This window comes from Lagenorhynchus albirostris, chromosome 19, assembly GCF_949774975.1.
Source record: "Lagenorhynchus albirostris chromosome 19, mLagAlb1.1, whole genome shotgun sequence".
In the NCBI taxonomy this organism is placed as follows: Eukaryota; Metazoa; Chordata; class Mammalia; order Artiodactyla; family Delphinidae; genus Lagenorhynchus; species Lagenorhynchus albirostris.
Genome location: NC_083113.1, coordinates 41,034,956 through 41,060,004, shown reverse-complemented (window position 1 = coordinate 41,060,004; position 25,049 = coordinate 41,034,956). Strand labels below are relative to the sequence as shown.

At 42.7% G+C, this 25,049-nt stretch overlaps 1 protein-coding gene across 3 annotated transcripts in view; it reads left to right on the top strand.

The window, feature by feature from the left end:
• The window catches only part of CMTM4 (CKLF like MARVEL transmembrane domain containing 4), a 64,611-nt gene that overhangs the window by 21,946 nt on the left and 17,616 nt on the right, over positions 1 to 25,049 (top strand). The window contains exon 2 of one of the 3 annotated variants that reach the window (XR_009536925.1): positions 17,073 to 18,446. The exons of the other annotated variants lie outside the window; for them this stretch is intronic. The gene's annotated coding sequence lies outside the window, so the exon portion shown is untranslated. Of the gene's footprint in view, positions 1 to 17,072; positions 18,447 to 25,049 lie in introns of those variants that run through there. 3 annotated transcript variants of the gene reach the window in all.

The following is a 25,049-nucleotide window of genomic DNA, read 5'->3' as shown; positions in this document are numbered from 1 at the left end:
TAGTAAATTTTTTTCTTTTTTTTCCTGTGGCCATCTGGCTACAGAAGTAAACCAGTTTTTTTTTTTTAAACCAGTTTTTTGTTTCGTTGACATTTCTCTATTTTTTTCCATTTTATTGATTTTAGCTCTTTATTATTTCCTTTCTTCTACTTATTTTAGGATTACTTTTTTTTCTAGTTTCTTAAGGTGGAAATTTAGATTGTTGATTTGAGATCTTTGCTCTTTTTTTTCCTAAGATGTTGGGGGTAGGAGTTTATTAATTAATTAATTAATTTTTGCTGTGTTGCATCTTCTTTTCTGTGCGAGGGCTTTCTCTAGTTGTGGCAAGAGGGGGCCACTCTTCATCGCGGTGCGCGGGCCTCTCACTGTCGTGGCCTCTCTTGTTGTGGAGCACAGGCTCCAGATGCGCAGGCTCAGTAGTTGTGGCTCACAGGCCTAGTTGCTCCGCGGCATGTGGGTTCCTCCCACACTAGGGCTCGAACCCGTGTCCCCTGCATTAACAGGCAGATTCTCAACCACTGCGCCACCAGGGAAGCCCCTGCTCTTTTCTAATGTAAGCATTCAGTGTTATAACTTTCCCAGTGAGTACTGGTTCAGCTATATCTCACAAGTTTTTCGTAAGTTGTATTCTCATTTTCATTCAGTTCAAAATATTTTCTAATTTCTCTTGAAACTTGCTCTTTAACTCATCAGTTATTTAAGAACATGTTGTTTAATTGCCAAGAGATTGGAGATTTTTCCAATTTTCTTTCCATTATTAATTCTAGTTTAGTTCCATTATGATCAGAGCACATACTTTATGTGATTTTCTTTTAAATTTATTAAAGTATGTTTTCAGGACTTCCCTTGCTGTACAGTGGTTAAGACTCTGGTTCCATTGTAGGGGGTACGGGTTCCATCCCTGGTTGAGATCCCACATGCCACATGGTGCGGCCAAAAAAAAAAGTGTTTTCTCATCAAAGATATTATTTATCTTGGTGATGTTCCATGTGTACTTGTGAAGGATGTGTTCTCTCCTTTTGATAGGTGAAGCGTTTTATAAATATCAGTTAGATACAGGTGGTTGATGATATTGTTCAGTACGTCTGTATTCTTTTTTAAATTGTGATAAAATATACATAATGTAAAAATTACTGTTTTAAGCATTTTATTTATTTACTTATTTATTTATTTTTGCGGTACGCGGGCCTCTCACTGTTGTGGCCTCTCCCGCTGCGGAGCCCAGGCTTCGGACACGCAGGCTCAGCGGCCATGGCTCACGGGCGCAGCCGCTCCGCGGCATGTGGGATCTTCCTGGACCGGGGCACGAACCCGTGTCCCCTGCATCGGCAGGTGGACTCTCAACCACTGCGCCACCAGGGAAGCCCTGTTTGTTTTTTTTTTGTTGTTGAGCTGTAGAAGTACTTCATATATTCTGGATATTAACTCTTACTAGATATATGATTTGCAGATACTTTCTCCTATTCTCTAGTTGTCTTTTTACTCTGTTGATTGTGTCCCCTGGTGTACAGAGTTTAAATTTTGGTGTAGTTCAGTTTATCTATTTTTACTTTTTACGCTGTGCTTTGGTATCATATCCAAAAAATTATTACCAAATCCAATGTCATGAAACTTTTACCCTATGTTTTCTTATAAGAGTTTTATTATTTTAGGTCTTATGTTTCAGTGTTTGATCCATCAGTACTTCTCTATTCTTGCTGATTTTCTGTCTCCTAGTTCTTTGGAGAGAGGAATGTTGAAGTCTTCGACTATATTTGCCCATTTCTTTCAGTTTGATCACTTTTGCTTCATGTATTTTGAGGCTCTGTTATTGGTTGTATTATACCTTCTTAGTGAATTGAAACTTATTTTTATGTAATCTCCTTTTTTATCCCTGGTAATTTTGTATGCTCTGAAGAATCTTTTTATTTTTATACAGCAGGTTCTTATTAGTTATTTATTTTATGCATATTAATATATATATGACAATCCCAATCTCCCAATTCATCCCACCACCCCCCCCTCCACTTTCCCCCCTTGGTGTCCATATGTTTGTTCTCTGCATCTGTGTCTCTATTTCTGCCCTGCAAACCAGTTCATCTGTACCATTTTTCTAGGTTCCACATATATGTGTTAATATACGATATTTGTTTTTCTCTTTCTGACTTATGAAGTATCTTTTATCAGATATTAATACAGCCACTCCAGCTTTCTCTTATTGATGTTTGTTTGTTTCCATAATTTTCTTCTAACCTACTTAAATCATTCTATTTGAAGTTTCTTATAGATAGCATTATAGTTGGGTCCTGTTTTTTAAATCCATTCTGACAATCTCCATCTTTTAGTTGGTGTGTGTTTAGACCATTTACATTTAATGTTGTTGTTATTACATTTGTATTTAGGCCTACAGCTTTATGATTTATTTCCTACTTGTTCCCTCTGTGCTTTGTTCCTCTGTTTTCCCTTACTCTCTTCTTTTAGATTATTTGAATATTTGCCAGTATTCCATTAGAATTAATCTACTGAGTTTTGACTATATCCCTTTACATAGGGTTTTTCAGTATTTGCTCTAGAAATTACATAATACATAATTAACAGAACACTAACATTAACATTTTACAGTCTAATTATAATTACTATTATACTACTTAAGGTAAAATATAGAAACATTACCAGTACGTAGGTTTCTTTACCTCTTTACCCTCCTCCCTTGTTTTCGTTGTCATATACATTGAAAATCCCATCAGACTATGTTATAAATTTTGCTCTCAACCATCATGCATATTTTAAAGAACTCAAAAGGAGAAAAATTGTCTATTTACTCAGTTTTTTACCATTTCTGTTGCTCCTCTTCCTGATGTTCCAAGTTTCTTTCTGGTATAATTTTTATTCTATCTGAAGATTTGAAATTTTATCATTTCATTTAGAGTTCCTCTACTGGCTATGAATTGTCTTAATTTTCTTTTGTCTGAGAATGTCTTTATTTTTACCTTTCTTCTTTTTTTTAAATAAATTTATTTATGTATTTTATTTTTGGGTCTTTGGTGCTGCAGGCAGGCTTTCTCTAGTTGTGGGGAGTGGGGGCTACTCTTCGTTGCAGTTCTCGGGCTTCTCACAGCAGTGGCTTTCTTTGTTGCAGAGCATGGGCTCTAGGCGCTCTTGCTTCAGTAGTTGTGGCACGTGGGATCAGTAGTTGTGGCTTGTGGGCTCTAGAGTGCACGCTCAGTAGTTTTGGCGCATGGGCTTAGTGGCTTCGCGGCATGTGGGATCTTCCTGTACCAGGGCTCAAACTCGTGTCCCCTGCATTGGCAGGCGGATTCTTAACCACTGTACCACCAGGGAAGTCCTTACCTTTATTCTTTTTTTTTCTGCGGTACGCAGGCCTCTCACTGTTGTGGCCTCTCCCATTGCAGAGCACAGGCTCCGGACGTGCAGGCTCAGCGGCCATGGCTCACAGGCCCAGCCGCTCCACAGCATGTGGGATCTTCCTGGACCGGGGCACGAACCCATGTTCCCTGCATCGGCAGGCAGACTCTCAACCACTGTGCCACCAGGGAAGCCCCCTCACCTTTATTCTTAAAGGATAGTTTTGCTGGATGTAGAATTCTGGGTTGTCAGTTTGTTTCTCAGTACTTTAAAAACGTTATTCCACTTCTTTGTGGCCTCTGTGGTTTCTGATGATAAATCTGCATCATTTGAATCATTGTTTTGTTATGTATAATGCATCATTTTTCTCTGGCTACTTTTAGGACTTTTTCAGTTTTCAGCAATTTATGATGCATCTGGGCATAAATTTCTTTGAGTTTTTTCTCTTTGGGGTTTGATGAGTTTCTTGAATCTTTGAATTTATGTTTTTTTGCCAAATATGGGAAGTTGTCTGCGATTGTTTCTTCAAATACTTTTTTTCCATTCCACATTCTTTCTCCTCTACTTTTGGGACTCCAGTGACACAAACAGTAGACCTTTTGGTATTATTGCATAGTTCCCTGAGGCTCTGTTCATTTTTTTCTCTTTGTTGTTTAGATTTGGTAATTTCTATTGATTTATCTTCAGGTTCACTGATTATTTTCCTCTGTCAGCTCCGTTCTGCTATTAAGCTCATACATTGAGTTTTTTATTTTGGATATTGCATTTTACAGTTCTAAAATTTCCACTTGGTTCTTCTTTATATCTCAATTTCTTTGCTGAGACTTTCTTTCCATTCTTTTCAAGAGTGTCCATCTTTTTTTCTTGGATTATTCTTGTTACAGCTACTTTACAGTCTGATAATTCCAACAACTGTGTCATCTCAGCATTGGCATCTGTTGATTGTCTTCTTCCATGTGAGCTGGGATTTTCCTAGTTTCTGTATTTCAAGTAATTTTGGATTATATCACAGACATTTGATTATTATATTTTGAAACTCTGGTCTTGTTTAAATCCTGTGAAGAATGCTGATTTTTGTTTTGTTTTGTTCTATAAGGCAGTCAGCCTGATTGGGTTCAGGCGGCAAGTTGTGGCCAGTCTTCTGTGGGTTGAGAATTCAGTGTCAATTGTTTCAAAGCCTTTGCAGTGCTAATTGGATCTTTCCTTTGTGTGTGCCACCGCCTTTGCAGTGCTAATTGGATCTTTCCTTTGTGTGTGCCACCCAATGGCCGATCTGGGACCTGTGTGGTGACCTGTCCCATAGTTCAATTCTTAAAGTCTTTAATATGCTGTTTAGAATCAGATCTTTGCATGTACAGCTTGGCGTGGGCCCCACGTTTATAAGCAGCTTTATGGATTCGCTTTCTCTTTCTGCTGTCTCCTTGGTACTTTCCAGTTCTCTGTAACTCCCCTTTCAGGTCTGTGTCCAGAAAGCTGCCACTTTAGTTACTATTGTAATTACTATCACTACTGTTTGTCTGGGACCAAGCAGTGGGAAGACAGGGATAGAAAAAAGCAGTGGGGGTTCACCCATTCTCTTGGAATTCTCCTTCCTCTTGATCATACAGGAAGAGTCCCCTCCATCAGTTTCAGGCATCTTCAGGCTTCTGTTGCTGCAGCTGCTTATGCCACTTCAGGCTTGCCTGGGGTCTGAAATAGGAGAGAATGAAGGGAAAAAAAATAAAACAAAACAAAAAACAGAATTTCCTCCAGTGTTTATAGTGTTAAGAATCCCCTTGCCCACATCTCCAGCCAGAATAGGAGGGATTGTCCTGGGGCTCTCTCTGTCCACACCTGGTTCCCTTTTCTGGATTTGAGGCTGCTTTGAGTCTAAGCTGGGCAATCTTGGAGGAAAAATAGGAAACTGACTGCCGGCTCAGTGGAACTTTGAATTCTGGTCTTCTTCCCCCATTTACCTGCTACTGTTTATTTTTCAGAGTCCTGAAATAGCTGCTCCATGCATTGTTTCCGGATATTATAGCAGCATTCAGGGTAGAGTGTACTTACTCCATTAACTGCAACTGGAATTCCAAAGTTGTGCTATTTGGAAGCTTTCTGATATGTTTTTATTTTTATTTATTTATTTATTTATTTTTTGCGGTACATGGGCCTCTCACTGTTGTGGCCTCTCCCTATCCGGAGCACAGGCTCCGGATGCGCAAGCACAGCGGCCATGGCTCACGGACCCAGCCGCTCCGCGGCATGTGGGATCTTCCCGGACCGGGGCACGAACCCGCGTCCCCTGCATCGGCAGGCGGACTCCCAACCACTGCACCACCAGGGAAGCCCTGATATGTTTTTATTTAGCAAATAGGTTACTGGCTTGCAGGCTGCTAGGACCTTGGTCTGCTTAGGCTAGAGAGAAGTTAGAATGCTGTGATATTTTGGTTTGTTTATGTTGTTTATTTTTGAAGTAAGGACGTTTAAAATATCACTCTGGATATTCCTGGCATGTGAAGGGAATCATAAAAATATCCATTGTAATAAGTTTTGGACTTAATATCTTTCAAACTAATGAATAGACTTCAGCCTGTAGATGTGAAAATGGAGGGTCCTAGATGAGAAAAGATTTGTGATCACTCAGCTCAACCCCTGCCACCAAAATGTGTCGTTTACTACTTCTTAGCTTCAGCAAGACTAATGTCACGTCAAGTCACCAGGTCTGTTTTCACTTGACCTCTTTTATCAAGTCTGATTTCTGCTCTTCTGTATTCCTACAGCTGACTCTTTGAACCTTAAATATGCACCAGTTAGAGTCCACCTTATCACATGTTGGGATGATTCTGAAAGTTCTCATTTTAAGTATTAACAGTTCCAAGCCTCTTATCTACAAATATGGTAAGTGATAAGCTAGGCTTGTATGTTTTCTCCCAAATAATTTCTAGAAACTTAAGTGGGCAGACGTCATCCCAAAGGCCCTTCACCTGAGTCCATATTCTAAGCTGACTTGAAACATTAATTATCACCCTTTGGATTGTGTCCAGTTACCTGTAGATATGGTTTACTGGTCATTATATGCATGTTCATTCCCAGTTGCTTGGTCAGTCACTGACCAGCTCTTTACTGAGTGCCTGTTGGGGGTGGCTGTTGGGATAGAGCAAGGAACCAGATGGACATGATTCCTGAGACAGGTGCCCCCCTGGAGTAAACTGGAGTGAACACAGGAACAAGGTGGGTGATGAGGCACTTTAGCTCATCAACAGGGGAGGCTGAGGCTACAGAGAGAATTGAGGCTGCAGGGCAGCCTGTGGTAGGTGCTTGGAGGAGATGGAGGGGAGGCGTGCAAGGCAAAAGGTTAGTTGTGGAGGAATCAGGAAAAGCATCTCAGAGGAGCTTGCATTTTTCTTTTTATCTGCTTGTCTTAAAATTACTTTTTAAAGAAATCATAGGGGCTTCCCTGGTGATGCAGTGGTTAAGAATCTGCCTGCCAATGCAGGGGGCGCAGGTTCGATCCCTGGTCCGGGAATATCCCACATGCCGCGGAGCAACTAAGCCCTTGCACCACAACTACTGAGCCTGCGCCCTAGAGCCCACAAGCCACAACTACTGAGCGCACGTGCCTAGAACCTGCGCTCCACAACAAGAGAAGCCACCACAGTGAGATGCCCGCGCACTGCAACAAAGCATAGCCCCTGCTCGCCGCAACTAGAGACAGCCCTTGCGAAGCAATGAAGACCCAACACAGCCAAAGATAAAAACAAATAAATAAATAAATTTATTTTTTAGAAAAGAAATAATAAAAGCAATACTAATTTATTTTAGAAAAAAATCAAAAACATCAGTAAGTTAAAAGAAGAAAACAAGTTTCCTGGAATCTGGCTAATCAGAGATGAGCATTATTCACATTGCACATATAATACTTTTGTCTGTGTGTGTATTTATTAACATGTGTAAATATGGGTGTGTACATACACATGCACAAATACACGCACACTAACTACAAATTGATTTATAACACAACAATTTTATACATGCCTCTCTTTACCAACAGGCTTCATAGCATTTTCTTTTTTCTGTTTTTCTTTATTTTTAATTTACATACAATAAATTCACTTTTTATAGTGTACAGTTCTGATTTTGACAAACATATATCCATGTGTCCATCACTGCATAGCTCAGAATGCTTTCATCACCCCTCAAAATTGTCTCATGCTGCAGTTTTGTTGTCAGTCCCTCTCTCTACTTCGATCCAAGCCTTGGCAACCAGTGATCTTTTTTCGATCCCTGTAGTTTTGCCTTTTCCAGAATGTCACGTAAATAGAATCATACAGTGTGTAGCCTTTTGAGCCTGGCTTTTTTCACTTAGCATCGTGTATTTGAGATATTCTTCCATGTTGCTACACGTATCAATGGTTTGATCCTTTTTTTTTTTTTTTTTTTTTTTGCGGTACGCGGGCCTCTCACCGTTGTGGCCTCTCCTGTTGTGGAGCACAGGCTCCGAACGCGCAGGATGCGCAGGCTAAGCAGCCATGGTTCACGGGCCCAGCCGCTCCGCGGCATGCGGGATCCTCCCGGACCCGGGCACGAACTCGCGTCCCCTGCGTCGGCAGGGAGACTCCCAACCACTGCGCCACCAGGGAAGCCCGGTTTGATCCTTTTTATTGCTGAGTAGTGTTCCATTTTATGGACATACCACTGTTTGCTTGTCCATTTGCCCACTGAAGGACATTTGGATTGTTTCCAGTTTGGGGGCGATTATAAGTAGAGCTGCTATGAACATTTACATTTAGGTATAGGATCATAATTTCCATTTCTCTAGGGCAGTTACCTAGGAGGGGGGTTACTGGGCCATATGGCAAGTGTATGTTTGACTTTATAAGAAACTGCCAAGACATTTTTGGAGTGGCTGTACTATTTTACATCCTTACCAGTAGTGTATGAGAGTCCTAGTCACTTTTGCACCTTACCATCACTGGATATTGACTTAAAATTTTTAAAAATTATAGCCATTGTAGTGAGTGTGAAGTGGCATGTCATTGTGATTTTAGTTTGTACTTCCCTAATGGCTAATTATGTTAAGGATCTTTTCTTGTGCTTATTTGCCATCTTGGTATCTTCTTTCATGAAGTGTCTGTTCATATCTTCTACCCACTTTTTTTTTTAATATTTATTTATTTACTTTGGCTGCACCAGGTCTTAGTTGCAGCATGCAGACTTCTTAGTTGCGGCATACGAACTCTTAGTTGTGGCATACATGCAGGATCTAGTTCCCTGACCAGGGATTGAACCCAGGCCCCCTGCATTGGGAGCACAAAGTCTTACCCACTGGACCACCAGGGAAGTTCCTTCTACCCACCTTTTAATTGGGTTGTTTCCTTTCTCTCTTTCTTCCTTTCTTTCTTCCTTTCTGCCTCCCTCTCTCCCTACCCTCCTCCCTCCCTCCCTTCCTTTCCTTTCCTTTCTTTCCTTTCTTTCATCTCTTCCTTTCTCTGTCTCTTTCTCTCTCTCTCCGTTTCTCCCTCCCTCCCTTTCTTTCTTTCTATTTTTATTTATTTATTTATTTTTTGGCCACGCTGCCTGGCTTGTGGGATCTCAGTTTCCTGACCAGGGACTGAACCCTGCCCGCAACACTGAAAGTGCCAAATCCTAACCACTAGACCACCAGGGAACTCCCATGGATTGTTTTCTTATTGTAAAGATTTGAGAGTCCTCTATATATTCTGGATATGTCCTTCAATATTCTTTTTATTTTTAAAAATTTTAATTTAATTTTATTTATTTTATATATATATAATTTATTTATTTATTTTTGGCTGTGTTGGGTCTTCGTTTCTGTGCGAGGACTTTCTCTAGTTGCGGCGAGCGGGGGCCACTCTTCATCGCGGTGCGCGGGCCTCTCACTGTCGCGGCCTCTCTTGTTGTGGAGCACAAGCTCCAGACGCGCAGGCTCAGTAATTGTGGCTCACGGGCCTAGTTGCTCCACGGCATGTGGGATCTTCCCAGACCAGGGCTCAAACCCATGTCCCCTGCATTGGCAGGCAGATTCTCAACCACTGCGCCACCAGGGAAGTCCCTCAATATTCTTTTAAAATTTAACTTCTTATTATGGAAACTTTCAAACATTTACTAGTATTAATCGGGGTTCTCCAGAGAAACAGAACCAGTAGCATATAAAAGATTTATTATGAGGAGTTGGTTCATGTGGTTATGGAGGCCGAGAAGTTCCTTGATCTGTCATCTGCAAGCTAAAGACCCAAGAAAGCCAGTGGTGTCATTTACTCCGAGTCTGAAGGCCTGAGAACCAGCGGGGCTGATGATGAGTCCAAGGGCAGGAAAAGATGTGATGAGATGTCCCAGCTCAACAGTGAGGCAGGAAAAAGAGACAAATCCCCCTTCCTCTTTTATTCTATACAGGCCCTTAACAGACTGGATGGTGCTCAACCACTCTGGGGAAGGCAGTCTGCTTTACTCAATTGATTCGAATGCTAATCTCACCTAGAAACACCCTCACAGACACACCCAGAAACAATGTTTAATTTGGGCGCCCTGTGACTCGAGCCCTGTGACTCACTCAAGTTGACACATAAAATTAACCATCAGCTAGTATACCTTTCACCCAGCTTCAACAGCTATCAACATTTTGCATTTTTGTTTCTTCAACTCCTCTCCTTTTTTTGGCTGTAGTATTTTAAAGCAAGTCTCAGATACCATAGCATTTCAACTGTAAATGCTTAGTATGCGTCCCTAACAGTTAAAGATGGTTTTCCCCAAATGATACATTCACAGTTATCACATCTAAATAATTAATAATCTTAATTCCTTAGTATCATTTAATATCCAGTATGTGTACATTCTTCTCCAGTGATCTCAAAAATGCCTTTTTGGTTTGAATGAATTAGGATCTAAACAAGATCCACACATTGCTTCTGTTGCTTTGTATTTTTAATCTCTCTTAGTCTGCAACAGCTTCCCTCTCCTTTTATGCTGTTTATTTGTTGATGAAATGAGCTAATTTGTTATGTAGAATTTCCCACATTTTGGATTTGGCTGATGGCCCCTCTAGTGCAGTTTTAACACGTTTCTCTAACTCTTCTATTTCCTGTAAGCTGGTTGACTCTAGAGGCTTGATTTGGGGGGAGGGGGCCTGCAAGAAAGCTTTATAGGTACTGCTGTGTATGGCCTACTGCCTCCACATCAGAAGGCAGTAGGGTCTCACTGACTCACTTTTTAGAGACAAGAGGCTGATTGGTGGGTGTGTTACGGAACCAACACCAAGCAAAGCCAATCTGTTGACACTGGGTTGTGGTGAAGGAAAGTACAACATTTATAGCAGGGTGCCAAGCAAGGAGAACGGGCAGCTCATCCTCAAAAGACCCAAACTCCCCAGTGGCTTTCAGGAAGGGTTTTAAAAAGCAACATTAGTGTTACCCGAAAAACTGGGTTTGCCTCTTGGTGGGTGTCAAACCAAAAGACACAGCCAAGCCAAGACTGGGAGAAAGAAGGATTCATTATTATTTGCAGCGAATAGGGAGAACACCAGGGATCTTTCCCAAGGCAGTATTTCCCCCTCCAACAACATAACTGGGGAAGTTTTAAGCTAAGGGTTCATGCATATTCATGAATGGGCTTGGGTGGTAGACAGGGTCCAAGCTTTAGTTGATTGAAATCTCAAGGGTCAGAAAAGGTCAACCTCATCATCCCTTAGGTTCCAGCCCATCTGGTGCTTGAGCACTTCAGGCTAATCTTTATCATTGAAACAAAACTGGGAGTCTTTACAACTGGTAAATTATCTTTGCTACTGTTACTTCTCTTGCCAGCTAACAGTTGTGTGTTTCTGCATTCTTTTGTTCCCTTAAGATCATTAATAATGAGACCTGTTCAAGGGCAAGCATTGTGCCCAGGCTTAGATCACAGAATGTCTTAGGTCAAAAACGGCTTCTCTTATGTCGAGAAAACCATGCCTTGTTTTCTTTCTCCAGAGACCCCCATCCCCCACCCTATCTGCTTACATTAGGGGTGAGGGTTGCAGGGTGCATGATCAGCTCATGGACTTTCTTCTGATTAGTTGGTGGTAACAGGGTGATGTTTTGGAAATCTTAATCGCCAGTCTGGGGGCTCCGTGCTTGTGAACTACATGTAGTCACCAAACTCCACCTGGGTATGGATCTTAGTTTTCTGCAGACTAACTCAAAGGTATGCATCAGATTGTTATCTATATCCCTTGAGGAAGACTCTGTTTTACCGCTGAACTATTGTTTAAGTCATGATTGGGAATTCCCTGGTGGTCCAGTGGTTAGGACTCCACGCTTTCACTGCTGAGGGCGTGGGTTCCGTCCCTGGTCAGGGAACTAAGATCCCACAAGCCATGTGGTACAGCCAAAAAAAAAAAAGCCATCATTACTTTTCTTGCTTAACTGCTTTTCCTTTGTTTCTGCATTCCCTCTTTTCTCTAATTAGTAACTGTTGAGTCTGCTCTTCAGAAGACCTAGGAGACTAAAGCCTTCTTCTACAAACAAGAACCAGGGGCACAGAGGGGCTTTTTGTACCCAGGAAAGTCCTGCAGAGTCCTGCTTGGTTTCAGTCCCCCCTTTTCTCTGACACTCCTCAGTCCCGAAGGGAACAGGGGCGAGACAAGAAAGGGCATAAAGTTTTGGATAGAGAGGTTAATCATAAACTCTGCAGGGGAACTCAGTTTTAGGGGGACTTAGTTTCAGATGCAAGTGTTGTGAGTCTGATGTCTGATCTATCTATTTAAAATTCCTCATCATCCTTTTACCTAGTAGCCTAACAGCCATTAATGAGCGTGGCCTAGGTCACTGGTCCCCATTGGAGGTGGGAGGAGGTTTTGCCCCCATCCCCCAGGGGACATTTGACAATATCTGGAGACAGTTTTTGGTTGTCACCACTGGGGTTGGAGTGAGTACTGGCATCTAGAGGGTAGAGGCCAGGGATGCTGCTTATACATCTGCAGTGCACAGGACCATCCCTACAAAAAATGATCTGGCCCACAGTGTCAGTAGTGCTGAGTTTGCAAAAACCTTGTACTGGAGTACAGGGTGGGTACAGTGTGGGTATCAGAATTTTTTTTTTTTTTTTTTTTTTGCGGTACGCAGGCCTCTCACTGTTGTGGCCTCTCCCGCTGCGGAGCACAGGCTCCGGACGCGCAGGCTCAGCGGCCATGGCTCACGGGCCCAGCCGCTCCGCGGCATGCGGGATCCTCCCAAACCGGGACACGAACCCGCGTCCCCTGCATTGGCAGGCAGACTCTCAACCACTGCGCCACCAGGGAAACCCGGGTATCAGAATTTTGAAACGATCCCCCAGTGCACCAAGGATGTGAACCACTGGTATAGACCAAGAGCTACAGGAAATCAGAGAGAGAGAGAAGACTGGTTTGGGCGGAAGAAAGAGCCAGAGAAAGCTTTCGTGGAGGATGACTCAAATGGAAGATAGAAGAATGATTTTGATAAGTGAGCAGACAGAAAAAAAAGCTTTTTGGTTGAGTCCAGCAAAGTTAACATCTTCTAGTTTTCAAATGGATTGAGAAACTCTGGCCTTTGTCCATTACAAAATGGTGATTTTCTAAATCTACCCATCCTTCTGCATTTATTAGCTGGAATTCTGTAAGGAACTTTCCCTCATTATCCATTTGATTACCCTGAAATACAGTTTGTACAGGAAAGGCAAGGTACATGCTTGATTCTTTTCCTTTATTTATCAGTTTTCGTAATAACAAGCTGATGCTTTAGCAACTTCCAAAGGTGAATGAACAATGGGCTTTTCCCCCTGGTAATGTCCATACAAACTTGTGAATTTTTATGTATTTAATATATCTCAGTATTTTGTGGTCATCTAAAAATACTTTATTTTGAAATAATTTCAGTACTACATAAAGGTTGCAAGAGTACAGAATGATGTATACTCTTACCTAGATTCTCCAAATGTTAACTTTCTACCACATTTGCTTCATCCTTTCTATTTTCCTGTTTATATGTGTGTATGTACACATGTGTATATGTTGTTTTTTGTTTGTTTGCGGTATGCGGGCCTCTCACTGTTGTGGCCTCTCCCGTTGCGGAGCACAGGCTCTGGACGCGCAGGTCCAGCGGCCATGGCTCATGGGCCCAGCTGCTCTGCGGCATGTGGGATCTTCCCGGACCGGGGCAAGAACCTGTGTCCCCTGCATCGGCAGGCGGACTCTCAACCACTGCACCACCAGGGAAAGCCCCATATGTATATTTTTATAATATTTTAAGTCTTTTGAGAATATGTTGCAGACTTGATGGCTCTTTAAGCCTAAATACTTCAGAATCCTTAAAGACAAGACCACTTTTTAAGTAACCGTAGTACAATGATAGAAGTCAGGAAATTAACGTTGATACAATACTATTGCTAAACTATACACCTTAGTCTTGTTCCCTGGTTGTCTCAAAACTGTTCTTTATAGTACAAGAAAGTCCTGGATTGGTGTTGCATTCACTTGTCATGTCTCTTTAATCTCCTTTGGTCTGGAGCCTTTGTGTTTCATGACATTGACATTTTGGAAGAATACAGGCCAGTTATTTTGTAGAATGTCCCTTAATTTGGGTTTGTCTGACGTATTCTCCTGTTTAGATTCTGTTTGTTTTGTAGTATTGTCAGGAATACCACAGAGGTATTCTTTTCAGTCCATGGTATTAGAAGCAAATGATACAGATTCGTTCCTTCGCTGGTGATCTTAACTTAGTTAAAATGATGTCTTCCAGGCTTCCCTACTGTGAGGTTACTGTTTTTTCCTATGTAATTAGTAAGTATTTTTGTGGAGAGATACTTTTAGACCATGTAAATATCCTGTAATTTCTCCAGCATTTCACTCAGTGGTTTTAATATCCATTGATGATTCTTGCTTGAATCAAGTATTGTTATGATGGCTGCCAAATGGCAATTTTATAAATCCATTGTTCTTTCTGTATTTATTAACAGGATTTTCAGTCTTACAGAAGAGTTTTCCCTTCTTCCCTGTTTGTTTATATCAGTGTGGACTCATGAGTTCATATTTTAGTCGTGGGTTTTAATACTTAATTATCATTATTTATTTTGATGATCGAATTGTCCTGGATTTGGCCAATGAGAGCCCCTTTGAATTGGCTCCAATGTCCTTTACACATGTTCCCTTCATTCTCTAACACAAGGTTTCCAAGCTCATCTCAGACTCTTCTTCCTCAGCCCTGCAATTCTCCAAGGAGCCCTGGTTCCTTTCAGTGAAAAAGAATGGTATTTAGAAACCAAGATTTGGATGTTATTTTAATTAAATAAATAAATGAATAAATAAATACTTTGATGCTTATATTGTCCTCTTGTTGGCCATTGGCAGCCCCTTCGAGTTCACTTGTGTCCTTCTGACTCAGTCTCAGTAGTCTTTAATAGCATCCTCACTTTCTGATATGCTTGTCTTGCGTACGTCCTGTCCCAGACCTGGAATCAGTCATTTCTCCAAGAAGTTTCCGTTCGTTAGTGGGAAATAATATTTAGGACCTTGTTCTGGGCACTTGAGGTGCTCATTGTTATTGAGTTATTGTTTCTAGCCCTTTTCAATGGATACAGCTATTTTTATTTTTAATTATTTATTTATGTTATTAATTTTTATTGGAGTGTGGTTGCTTTACAATGTTGTGTTAGCCTCCACTGCACAACAAAATGAATCAGCCATACAATCAGCCTCCCTTTTGGACTTCCCTCCCATTTAGGTCACCACAGTGCATTAGGTAGAGTTCCCTGTGCTATACAATATGTTCCCGTCAGTTGTCTATTTTATGCATAGTATCAATAATGTATATGTGTCAATCCCAGTCTCCCAGTTCCTCTCCCACTCCACCCCTTTCCCCCTTGGTATCCATACATTTGTTCTCCACGTCTGTGTCTCTATTTCTGCTTTGCAAATAAGATCATCTATACCATTTTTCTAGATTCCATACATATGCATTATATGATATTTGCTTTTCTCTTTCTGACTTACTTCACTGTATGGCATTCTCTAGGTTCATCCATGTCTCTACAAATGACCCAATTTCATTCCTTTTTATGGCTGAGTAATATTCCATTGTATATGTGTACGACATCTTTATCCATTCCTCTGTTGATGGACATTTAGGTTGCTTCCATGTCCTGGCTATTGTAAATAATGCTACTATGAACACTGGGGTGCATGCGTCTTTTTGAATTATGGTTTTCTTTGGGTATATGCCCAGTAGTGGGATTGCTGGGTCATATGGTAGTTCTATTTTTAGTTTTTTAAGGAACCTCCATACTGTTTTCCATCGTGGCTGTGTCAATTTACATTCCCACCAACAGTGCAAGAGGGTTCACTTTTCTCCACACCTTCTCCAGCATTTATTGTTTGTATATTTTTTGATGATGGCCATTCTGACTGGTGTGAGGTGATACCTCATTGTAGTTTTGATTTGCATTTCTCTAATGATTAGTGATGTTGAGCTTAAATTTTTATTTATTTATTTATTTATTATTTATTTTTGGCTGTGTTGGGTCTTCGTTTCTGTGCGAGGGCTTTCTCTAGTTGTGGCGAGCGGGGGCCACTCTTCATTGCGGTGCATGGGCCTCTCACTGTTGCGGCCTCTCTTGTTGCGGACAAGCTCCAGACGCGCAGGCTCAGTAGTTGTGGCTCCCGGGCCTAGTTGCTCCGTGGCATGTGGGATCTTCCCAGACCAGGGCTCGAACCTGTGTCCCCTGTATTGGCAGGCAGATTCTCAACCACTGCGCCACCAGGGAAGCCCTGAGCTTAAATTGTTGACTCCTAAAAATTAGATGTAGAATTACTGTGTGACCCAGCAGTTCTACTTCTGGGTATGTACTCAAAAGAATTGAAAGCAGGGACTCAAATGGATATTTCTACAGCCATGTTCATAGCAGCATTATTCACAGTAGCCAAGAGGTAAAAGCAACCCAAGTGTCCATCAACAGATGAATGAATAAACAGAGTGTGGTATATACATGTAATGGAATATCATTCAGCCTTCACAAGGAAATTCTGACATATGTTACAACATGGGCACATTTCCCCACAAGAGTCAGCTTGGTGAAGACAGAGGCTGTATCTGAGTTCTGCTGGACCTTTCACATAGTAATGACAACAGCTACCATTTACTTAACACTCACTGTGTGCTGGGCGTGGCGCTAAATGTCTTACGTTTGATCCTCGAAGCAGCCATAGAGGCCCAGAGAAGAGAAGCAGTGTGCCCAGGGCACAGAGCTAATAAGTGGCAGAGCTGAAATCAGAACTCAGGATTGTGAGACTCCAGAGTCCCAGCTCTTTAACTACTATGCTGAGTGCTATTGCTAATGGCTGGTGGTGCCATTGACTGCATCAGGGAAGGAGATTTCTGCTCTCACATTTGTGGGTGCCTGGGAGCATTTAGGTGGAGATGCCCAGTGGGACAGTATTGCAGCCTGGATCCGGGGCTCAGACTAGAGAAGTAGATTTGGGAGTGGGAGTCAGGATCAGGGAAATGTGTTGGGTACGCTTGTCTGGTGAGGAAGCAGCAGAGGGAAAGCCCTGGGGAGCACCCACTGTTTGCGGGCTGGTAGGACGGGAAGGGAGTGGCGGAAGCCACGGGTGGATGGAGGGGTGATCAGTGCTGTGGCAGCCAGCGCTGTGAGGGCTTCAGGGACTGGGTTTCACCTCAGCTCTGCTGGAGACTTTGTGATTCTGGATGGGGTGCTTAACATGGTTCCCTCATTTTCCTCATCAATAGCATGGGGATTAAAAACGATGCTCCTGAGACTTCCCTGGTGGCACAGTGGTTAAGAATCCACCTGCCAATGCAGGGGACACAGGTTCGAGCCCTGGTCTGGGAAGATCCCACATGCTGTGGAGCAACTAAGCCTGTGTGCCACAGCTACTGAAGCCTGTGCTCTAGAGCCCGTGAGCCACAGCTGGTGAGCCCATGTGCCACAACTACTGAAGCCCGCGCGCCTAGAGCCCGTGCTCCGCAACAAAAGAAGCCACCACAATGAGAAGCCCGCGCACCGCAATGAAGAGTAGCCCCCGCTCGCCACAACTAGAGAAAGCCCGCGCGCAGCAACGAAGACCCAACGCAGCCAAAAATAAATAAAATAAATAAAAAACAAACAAGCAAACAAAAAAGGATTTTTCTCTTGAGGTGATGAAAATGTCCTGCAATTATATAATGGTGATGGTTGCATAACTTTGAATATGCTAAAAAACCACTGAATTGTATGTACACTTTAAATGGATGATTTTTATGATATGGGTGAATTACATCTCAATTAAAAACAAGCAAACCGGGGCTTCCCTGGTGGCGCAGTGGTTGAGAGTCTGCCTGCCGATGCAGGGGACACAGGCTTGTGCCCCGGTCCGGGAGGATCCCACATGCCGCGGAGCGGCTGGGCCCGTGAGCCATGGCCGCTGAGCCTGCGCGTCCTGTGCAAGCCTGTGCCCTGCAACGGGGGAGGCCACAACAGTGAGAGGCTCGAGTACCGCAAAACAAACAAACAAACAAACAAAAAAATAACCAAGCAAACCAACCATGTTCCTCCCAGGATTGGATGGAGGTTAAATAAAAGGGGAGAATCTTGTGACAGTGCCCAGCACAGCATTTGACCCACAGTAAAAGGACTCAGCAAATGTTGTTTTTTTTTTAGGAGGGCCACCGGATCACACATTCTAGGAGCACTGTCCTTATTGTCTGTGGCGCTAGGGACACCAGTTTACAAAGACTCTGCTGAACCGTAGTGCCTTGATTTGTGTGCTAAGGTGTGGAGGAAGGTACCTGAGTCTCTTAAGTCTCTGAATCTGTGCGCAGGGCCCTGGGCTTCGGCCACTTAAGTTGGCTCCTCTCCTGCGGGACCCTTCCTCAGTTGGATGATGCTGAGGTGCTGAGGGCCTTTACGGCTGTAGATCTTAAGGCTGAGTTGGGTTTTCTAGGCGCACGTCCTCCTGGCCTCTTAAAGTATGCAGGTCGCTATTTTGGCCTAAATTAATCTTTAGCAAAAAGCTGCTCATGGCCTGCTGGTTTCTCATTCACTGAGAAAAGCTGTCCCCTTTTTCCCATCTGTCAAGGTGGTTTGTCAGAGATGTTGGGGCTGGGAGATGCCCGGGAATTAAAGCAGAGAGAGCAAGGAGCGGGGGTGTGTGTGGGGGGGTGGGGGTGGGGGTTGCGTTCTGCTTTTGAATCACTTTGGGGATGTGACACTGCTTCCCGGGATTTCAGCTTCATGCATGAAGCTAGAATATGAGAAAGGAAGGGGGAAAAGAAAATCCAAATGCCAGCAGTGTAGTTAAACATCTTCAGATGTGTATGGTTTGAAGGCGCTTGTTTCCTGTGTCCTCTACATGTGCATTTTTTTTGCTCCATTACTAATTTAAATGGTCTGAAAATGTAGCTTTTTGGCCAGGATGGCATTTGCAGTAGAATGTTGTGGGCATTCTTTTGGCAAGAAAGATGCTGACCGTCCTGTGGTTTTCTGAAATCATGTGCAGTTATATCATCAACCACATAATAAAGTTTTCAAGACTTTTTTTTTTTAAAAAAAACAAGGAAATGTGTTTTGCACTTCATTGGATAATACTGTGTGTGTGCTTTAAGTTGTTGGATGTCCCCAAATAAGCCTATTTTAATTTGTCTGAGACGGTCATAGGCTATGGCCAGCCGTTGCCAACAAGTAACGTGTGGGTTTCATACGTGTGCATTAGAGCTCGCTTATGCTGTTAAGTATAATAATTTATGTGAAAGGTGAGAGTCTTGCCAGGAAAAGAAATCGAAATGCAGTCTGCTGAGTTCAGCTCCTGACTTACATATGGCTTTAGGATTCCAAAAGAGCAAAATTATTTACACAGGAGAACCCAGCTTGAAAAACATGTCAGAGCACTGGCTGAAGTGGGCCTTGTGACATTGGGCCACGCTCAGACCAACCAACAGACAGCTCCCTGGAGCAGCAACAGCCTGAGTCCTTCTGTCCTCAGTCAAAAACAAAGCCCTCAGAGGTTTGAAGTGACCACAGCCTGGAGTGTGGCTGGCAGAACTGGCCTCTCTGGTCCCCTCTTTTCTTCTGACTGCCTGGAGCCCTTGGCAGCCTCCCTCTCTTTTGTCCTCATCTCTTCCTTCTCAACAATCAGGAACATATTTGCCTCTGCCCCTTGGCTCCTTTGCTTAACTACTGCCTAATTAGTGTTCCCTGCCGGCCTGGGTGGCTGTAGCTCCTGGGGGCGTCCCTGCATTTCCAGAGCAGGTAGTTTTCTTTTAATTCTCTGCATCTCTCAAATCCGTACCTTGGACACTGTTTACTTAGCTGGAGAAAAACAATGGAACCAAAGATCACGGGCAAAAAGTATTGATTGAAGGTTAAATAACTTACACCTGTAATTAGCTCCTTTGTTTCAGAACTAAAAAATATTTGCTCATTGCTCTATTGTCTCAGGGGAGAGGAGGGTAATACCTTAAATCTCCCTTCCTCATGGGATGGCTCCCTTGAGCCGAGCAACTCATGGATTATTTTGCTTAAAAAAAGTGAGATGTTACTGTTGTTATATCCCTTTGAGTAATCACATTGTGTGCTTTGTCAGAGACCTGTGTGACACTGGCTCCCCGGGTCTCCTGCTGTGTTCATTGAAGAGAAATTATACACTGATGCTTTTTCCCATGGCCAAGGATGTGGGGAGGTTCTAGACCCTGGATAAATCAACCATTAGGCATCTGGTATAGAAGAACGAGGTATGTGGAGAAACTACCTTTGGGGCCTGGGACAGAGCTTCTGGGCCACACCATGGAGGTGTGGTCATGAGCATCAGAGATGACAAATGGACCGTGCCCTGCACAGGGCCTGAGAGCATCCTGATTACATTAGTGATGCTCCCTAAATGCAAGCCATTGTCAATCTGAGGTGCCTGGCACTGCACAGCTAGTTATTTGAGACCCTTTGCAGATCAGGCCGCATGGCTTCTGGCCTGGGAGCTTACGCTTTAAGGTGATCTGTTGTTTGGCCCTATATAGAGCAACTGCAATTCCTTGGTCTCCAGACTCAGAAAGATGGAAGGGAAAGGGCTCCTGTGCCTCTTCTGCAGTTCTGGCCCCAGGACCCAGTCTAAGCATCCACTGTGAGTGATAAGAATGGAGCTGCTTCCTGAAGTGCGCTCTGCTGCCCTCTCTGGGTTCTCTCTTCTGCACATCGTGGGGTCTTCCAGAAGAAGTGGCATTTTAACAGCTTGCCTGTTGGATCTTTGTGGCTAAATACAAGCCATGTCTCATCTCTCAAATAATTTTTCAGTACTGGTGGAAGAGAGACATTTTCATTTTGAACGTGCTAGAGCTGATTAGAGTTTGGTCTGATTCTGAAGGTACTTTGGACCTTGCTCTGTGTGTGTGTGTGTGTATCACTCAGTTAACAGGGTCCTTACTAGTTGCTACCCTGCTGAGTAAATGAGCTTCTGTATTTTAGTCTGTGAGTTTAAATTGTGTATGACCTGACAAAGTTGAATACTGACCAGCACATGCTTTTTGTGTTTCCCTAACTCATTTCTCTCCAAACACCACTATGTAGTAGTTTCTTTTTTCCGCTATGTAGTATTAATAGGTGTGCTGAGGAATAAAAACATTCTGTGTTCAGGTAACATAATCCGCACATCAAATAAAGGTAAACAGGTTTTTTTTCTATGAGCCTTTTCAGAACTGTTAATATGCCGATGTGCTGTGAGGACCCCAAGACCAGGAGGGATGTTGTTATGATGGAAACAGCATGGGGCTTAGCGTGAGAAAACCCAAAGGTGGGTGGCCATGGGGACCACACCGAACCACACTGCAAATTCAGGACTGCTTCTCTGCAACTGGAAGGGTCAGACTGCCACAGTTTTCAAACTTAAAAAAAAGTTTCTTTTTAAAAAGCACAACAGAAATATTTTCCCAGTGTATAAACCAGACTGCTGATTTGCAAGCTATGCTTCCTGTAGTGTTGGTTCAGGAGACTGTTAACAGGTGTCCTGTTCTTTGGTCAGAAGAGTTTAAGAACCTCTAAAACAAAGGTACTTGGGTGAGGGGCTGGGTTCTGTCCCTGCCCTCCACCTCACCCCCAACCAAGGAACTCAGTTGGAAAGCTAGGCACTACCATGCACAAATGTTCCTCTCTTGCTTTTTCTCAAACATCACTAAGTCCAGTGCTCTCCAGGAAGCCTTCTAGAGCCTTCTGCTGTTCCCCAAACCCTCAGTGACCCTCTGCCTTCCAAATCTCAACCCCTCCCTGAGCTCCTGGTACCTGGTTAGTTACCTGTCTGTGTGTGTATCATGGGGTGTGTTGGCTGGGTTGGAACAGACTTTGAGCACAGCAAGCCCCCAGGTGCCACCGAGCTGTCAGGGTCACTGAAGAAGTTGTCTGGCTACATAGGAGCCACCACGGATTCACGTTGTGACAGACATCTTCAAATGGAGAGTCATTTTTGCACCTGGTGGTTTTTAAGAGTCCTGAAAATTGTTTTTATTTTTATTTTATTTATTTCCCCCCAATTTATTTATTTATTTTTGTCTGCGTTAGGTCTTCGTTGCTGTGTGTGGGCTTTCTCTAGTTGTGGTCAGCGGGGCCTACTCTTCGTTGTGGTGCACGGGCTTCTCATTGCGGTGGCTTCTCTTGTTGTGGAGCACGGGCTCTAGGCACGTGGGCGTCAGTAGTTGTGGCATGCAGGCTCAGTAGTTGTGGCTCATGGGCTCTAGAACGCAGGCTCAGTAGTTGTGGCACATGGGCTTAGTTGCTCCGTGGCATGTGGGGTCTTCCCGGAGCAGGACTTGAGCCCATGTCCCCTGCATTGGCAGGCGGCTTCTTAACCACTGCGTCACCAGGGAAGTCCCCTGAAAATTGTTTTTAAATACTGTGATTTTTGCTTGCAGGTATATTTTAAAATGAGCTTCATTAAATCCTTTGATAAATTGGTGATCAAGGAAGGTTAGGATTTTGTCTAACCTTCCAAATTGCCTTCATAGATACCCAGGACAGTACTGTTCACTTGGGAGGCATGGGGGGAGGGTCCCTGCCATCCCATTGGTGAGAGTAAGGCTGCCCTTTTTCTTTTCCTTTCTTTTTTGTTAAAAGAAATTTATATTTAATTGTTTTTTTCTTTTTTACTGAAATACAGTTTGTTTTATTTATAAGTGAGAACAACAACAAAACCAATGGACAGTACTTCAGAAGTTGGAAAAAGTGACAGTTTTTTTTTTTTTACTGAAATAAATACAGTGTGAATTATTTATTTTAAATTAAGCAAACAATATTGTGTGAGTTTCAGGTGTACAGCAAAGTGGTTCAGATATGTATATATATTCTTTTTCAGATTCTTTTCCATTATAGGTTATTATAAGATATTGACTATAGTTCCCTGTGTTAAACAGTACATCCTTGTTGTTTATCTATTTTATATATATATATAGAAGGCTGCCCTGTTTCTTACGTGCCCACTCCCTGCACTAAAAGTGCAATGGTGGCCAGGAAACAGGATGGTCTGAGGTCAGGGAGGCCTTGGAGATGATGAACTATTCTGATAAAGAAATGGGACTGACATAGATTTGGAGAGTGACTTTCATTTTCCATTAAAGTATATAATGTCATTTTAAAATATTCATGAATGGTTTCAAAACAAATAAGGAATGATTCTTAGAGGCCACTAACACGTAACTCATAATAAATCTGGATGTTTCCCCAAAGTGTTTATATACATAAAATTATTTCATTTTTAAAATAAAAACATGTACTCGTAGAAATTTTGGAAAATAATAGAAGCCTAAGTTAAAAAAAAAATCTATCCACAGTCCTACCACATAGATAAATCCCAGAAATTCCAAATATTTTATGTTTTTCTTTGTTAGTTTAAATAACACAGGCATGGACTTCCCTGGTGGCGCAGTGGTTAAGAATCTACCTGCCGGTGCAGGAGACACAGGTTTGATCCCTGGTCTGGGAAGATCCCACATGCCACGGAGCAGCTAAGCCCGTGAGCCACAACTACTGAAGCCCATGTGCCTAGAGTCCGTGCTCCACAACAAGAGAAGCCACTGCAATGAGAAGCCTGTGCACCGCAACAAAGAGTGGCCCCCACTCACCGCAACTAGAGAAAGCCTGCGTGCAGCAATGAAGACCCAATGCAGCCAAAAATAAATAAATAAATAAATTTATAAATAACATAGGCAGTATCTTTACCTTGACAGTCTGTTAAGAATTGGTCTGTAAAGCCATTTGGATCGGGTGTCTTTAAGAGTGAGTGGCGTGGTAACATTCATCCTGTAAAAATTCGCAGTTTTGTACTAAATACCCAGGACCTGTTGTGCAAATTTAACACTGTGCCAAGGTGCCCTTCCTAGTCGGCATGAGCTGGATTATGCCGAAGTAACAAACAAACCTAAAATCTCCATGACTTAACCCAAGGAAGGTTTCCTTCTCCCCTATGTTACACACTCATCTCAGGTCAGTTGGGAGCTGGCTGCCCATCAGCCTTACTCAGAGGCCCCCCCCACCAGGAGCACTGCTGGCTGGCGGGGGAGGGAGCGTGGTGAAATGGCTCACAGTTCCTGAAGGCTGCTGCCAGAAGTAACGTATCTTATCCACTCACCTTTGATTGCCCACAGTCAGAAGCAGAGCCAGGTTTTGAGAGGCTGGAGACTCATATGACTTTGGAGACCCACTCTAAGGAAAAAGATAGGAAATTAAAAATATAAAACTGGGTGCAATAATGACTATTTAAGAATGAGAAGCATACAAAATTACAAATTCTAAAAGTGTTTTCTTTCTGTTTTTACTTTTGGCCTCCACTAAGATCGATGGTATTTGAATTTTAGTATAATCAGTTAATTCTGAAAAAGTAGACAAAATCGATCTGAAATCTAGGGGTACACAAGAACAACTCAAGTTTTAGTTTGCCACTCCATTGTATTGAGCACCATCATTACACAATATACTCTTACACTGCATACATCAACTTATTGATGAATGTGTGTAGGAGGTTGTCATTGGAACATTTTCTTCAGGCTGTTTCCATTCGTTGGAGGCATTTCGTGTGCCATTTTATTGGGGACTGTCAGACTTTATCAGTTCAAGATTTGTCAGGTACTTTATGATGCGATCTGATACATGGGGATGCATAAATTGTAATAATCTCCCACATATATGTAGTTGCTCTTTACAGTATCACTGCTGGAATTTCTTCTTTTAATGTGTTTTTTTTTTTTTCTTTTGGCCGCATTGCATGGCTTGTGGGATCTAAGTTCCCCAACCAGGGATTGAACTCAGGCCCTCGGCAGTGAGATTGCGGAGTCCTAACCACTGGACCACCAGGGAGTTCCCTGAACCCCAGAATAATGATAGATTCTATTTCATGTGATTCCCACCGAAAAGGGAGGAAAGGTAGATAGTGTGTTTATAATTGCATGCTCTGCATTATTGGATATATTCCTGATAGGGCACAACTTCCATTTCGGCACCAATGAAAACAGAATTGTCCACTTACTGTTTTGGGCGTTTGATGATCTGAAGAATTCTCCTAAAGAATGCTAACTTCTGGCTCCATATGTTTCAAACCCCATTCCCCCTTCACCACCCACACTTTTAGTTTGGCACTGTCAGACACATTGATCTTGTGAATTTTAGCACCTTTTTCTTCCTCATGATGTCAGATCAGAGGGAAGGCTACAATAGCCGTACATGAAAGTGACCACCAAACCCAAACTCACTGTCTCTCT